Below are 3,900 nucleotides of genomic sequence, written 5' to 3'. Positions count from 1 at the left end.
TATTTCAGTAAGGTGGTCTTCAAACTTTGATATCCTTTCTTCCACTTGGTCAACTCAGCTGTTGATACTTGCGTATGCTTAACGAGGTTCTCGTGCTGTGTTTTGCAGCTCCATCAGGTCATTTATGTTCCTCTCTAAACTGGTTATTCTAGTTAACAATTCCTCTAATCTTTTATCAAGGTTCTTAGCTTCTTTGCGTTGGGTTAGAACATGCTCCTTTAGCTCAGCGTAGTTTTTTATTACTCATCTTCTGAAGCCTGCTTCTGTCAATTCGTCCATCTGATCCTCCGTCTAGTTCTGCGCCCTTGATGGAGAGACATTGCAATCATTTGAAGGAGAAGGGGCACTCTGGCCTTTTGGGTTTTCAGCATTTTCTCACTGATTCTTTCTCATCGTTCTGAGTTTGTCTAGTTTCAGTCTTTGAGGCTACTGACCCTTGGATGGGGTTTTTGTGGGGGCCTTTTGTTGTTGTTGTTGTTGTGGCTTTCTGCTTGCTTGTTTTTCTTTCAATAGCCAGGCCCCTCTTCTGTAGGGCTGCTGCAGTTTGCTGGGGGTTCACTTCAGGCCCTATTCATCTGATTCACTCCCGTGCCTGGAGATGTCACTCAAGGAAGCTGGAGAATAGCAAAGATGGGTGCCTGCTCCTTCTTCTGGGATGTCTGACCTCTAGGGGCACCAACCTGATGCCAGTAGTATCACTTCTGTATAGGGTATCTGACAACCCCTGTTGGAGGGTCTCACCCAGTTGGGTAGCACAGGGAGCAGGACCCATTTAATGAGGCACTTTGTCCCTTGGTGGAGAAGGCGGGCTTCACTTCAGGGAAACCCACTCATCTGGGCTTCCCGGATTCCTCAGAACTACCAGGACTCCCGAGAGGCTAAGTCTGCTGGTCTGCAGAGACTGGGGCCACTTCTCCCTCTAGGGGCTCAGACCCAGGGACATCCAAATTCTGTCCCTGAGCCTCTGGCTGGCATTACTGGAGATCCTGCAGGGTAGCCCCGCCCAATTGGGAAGGATGGGTTAGACCTGAAGAGGCACTCTGGCCGCAGACTGCCACAGGCGGTGTGTTGGGCTGTGGGGATAAGTCTTGGGACCAAACCATTCAGCATCCCTGGCTCCAGCAGGCCAAAAGTGCAGCCTGGAGGTATAGAGATGGGTGCCGCCATTCCCCCGCCCAGGAGCTTAGCGTGTTAGGCAGTTGTGAGTCCCACTGCTGGCTGCTTCCCCGCCCCCAAAGAGCTCAAAGGGCTTAGAGAGCAGGCAGCCGCAGCCCCTGCTGGTCACTCCTCCCTCAGGGAGTTTGGTAGGCTTAAGCAGATTCCAGCTGAGAGGCTGTAAGAATCTGCGTGTTCCAGGGTTAGGATGTTAGGCCCGGTAGCATGGGTTCATGAGTGAGAACTTCCGATCCGTGAGTTGCACAGTTCTGTGGAAAAAGCACAGTTTCCCCTACTGGGTAGAGTGCTCACTCACTGCTTCCCTTGGCTGGAGGAGGGAGGCGGTGAGTGAGGGGGCCCAAGGGTTCCCCTTCCCTGTGTGGCTCTTAGGTGGGCTGCCCCACCACACTGCTCTTCTTTCTCTCTGTGGGTCACGCCAGCCTTCTAGTCAATTTTGATGACAGAACCTGGATACCTTGGTTGCTGGTGAAGAATTCATACACTTATTATGGCTTATTTTGGATGGGAGCCTCTGAGCGCTGCTGCTTCTAGTTGGCCATCTTGGCCCCCAAGATAATAGATTTTAAAAAGTCAGACCTGTGTCAACAAACTGCTTTGGCCGGAAAGCCTTCTGTTGAGGCTGTTGGCTTGTCTCTGCCTGGCCCTTCCCACACTGCCCCAGTGCACTGCTGTCTACCTGGCCCACCAATAGCCCTTCAGTATGTCGGATCTTCCCCAGGGCTTCCCTTGTCCTGGCACTCACTCAAATATGAGTTGACTTCCCTGAACAAAATCCTCTGGACCAGGGGTCTTCAACCCTGACTGTGCATTAGAATCACCTGGGCAGCTAAAACCAACCCAAAACCAACCAACTGAACAAACTAAAAAACATACCTGGGCCCACTGCCAGACCAAGAGAATTAGAATCTTTATGATGCAGATGGCGAGTATTAGTATTTTTAAAAAATCTGCTCCCACCCCCACCTTGGTGATTTTAATGTGCATCCAGGATTGAGAACCACAGATTTAGATTTCCAGTCCTGGTTATACATTAGAATCACCTGGGGGGTTAAACATATACAGGTGCTTAAGCTCTATTCCAGACCTCTCAGATCAAAATCTCACAGGGTGGGAACCAGGAATGTCGATGTTTGACAGCTTCTCTGGGAGCTTCCTGATGAACAGCTAGGGCTGAGAACCAGGCCTTAGGCCATGCCAAGAGCATACTGTTATAAGGTGGGCCTGGGCATGGGCATGCTAGAACCTCAGCCACCTGAGCCTGTGGAAAGGAGAGAAAACCTGGACTAGGCCAAAAGATGGATGGCGTTGCAGCCCTCCCGCCCAGGTCCCAAAGACCTCTGACCCGGATGCCCACCTCAGTCCCTTGGCCAGTGCTGTCCAAGCCTGGCAGTGCAGGGGATGCCCATCATCAACATTGCCCAGGACATTGAATTGGTCATGGCACTGTATTAGTCTGTTTTCATGCTGCTCATAAAGACATAACTCGAGACTGGGCAATTTACAAAAGAAAGAGGCTTAATGAACTCACAGCTCCACGTGGCTGGGGAGACCTCACAATCATGGTGGAAGGTGAAAGGCACATTCTCACATGGTGGCAGACAAGAGAAGATAACTTGTGCAGCAAAACTCCCCTTTATAAAACCATCAAATCTCATGAGACTCATTCACTATCACAAGAATAGCATGGGAAAGCCCTGCACCCATGATTCAGTTATCTCCCACCGGGTCCCTCCCACAACACATGGGGATTATGGGAGCTACAATTCAAGGTAAGATTCGGGTGGGGACACAATGCCTAACCATATCAGACACCAAGGCTGGCATCTGGGAGGCCTGAGCACTTGCCAGCCAGCAGATCTGGCTTATCTGCTGCCTGGGGGGTTCTGGTATATCGCTGGTTTCTGTGCCAGAAGTAGGATCCTGTGTTGAACCCCATCTTGTTTCTTTGAGAATTTGAGCCTCTGCTTAGATCTTGCCAACTCCTTTCCTCTTCCTCCCCAGGAGCAGACTTGCTTCTTGTGCCCGAGAAGCACCAGAAGAGATTTTAGAAATATACCTCCTAGGTCCTACTATCTGAAATTCTGATTTATTAAGCCTGGAATTTGGCTCAGATTTAGAATTTTGAAGAAGCTCCTCAGGTGATCATGATGCAAAAAAAAAAGCATTGGAAATTTTGCCTCAACCTAGGATCTAGTCTTCCCTCCCACATTCCACCTCCCCGTCAAAATACTAGGAGCTCCTTTTCCTTAGAGCCACCAATTAGACTGCTTGTCTAAATAGCCAGTCCAGCTGAATTACTCATGCTCCCCTCTCCCTTAATCTGTGGTTTGCCCACGGTCCCCTAGACATGATGCCATAGGGTTTTTTGTTTTTTTTTTTACCTCCTTCCCCCATTCCTGTCTTCCTAGGTTGATCAAGTTTTCTTTTAGTCCTTCCCCTCTCCACTGCCACTAGTTAAGATGTTACACTTCATTCCTTCCCTCTCTCTCTTTCTCTCCCCTCCTCCCTTCCTTCTCTTTTCTCCTTTCCTCCTTCCCTTCCTTCTTATTTTCCTTAGTAGTTAACCTAAATATTTTATATGCACACTTGACTTAAAAGGTGTAAAGTTAAACTCATCATTTTTATCTCAATCAATATAAGAATCTTAGAATACTGTAATCCCAAGCACCTCTCCCATATTCTATGTTATTGTTGTTTTATATTTTGTTTCCACTTGTTTTTAAG

This window comes from Hylobates moloch, unplaced genomic scaffold (assembly GCF_009828535.3).
Source record: "Hylobates moloch isolate HMO894 unplaced genomic scaffold, HMol_V3 SCAFFOLD_2, whole genome shotgun sequence".
Lineage (NCBI taxonomy): Eukaryota > Metazoa > Chordata > Mammalia > Primates > Hylobatidae > Hylobates > Hylobates moloch.
The sequence above is the reverse complement of the archived record's forward strand: the minus strand, read 5'-3'. Positions refer to the sequence as shown.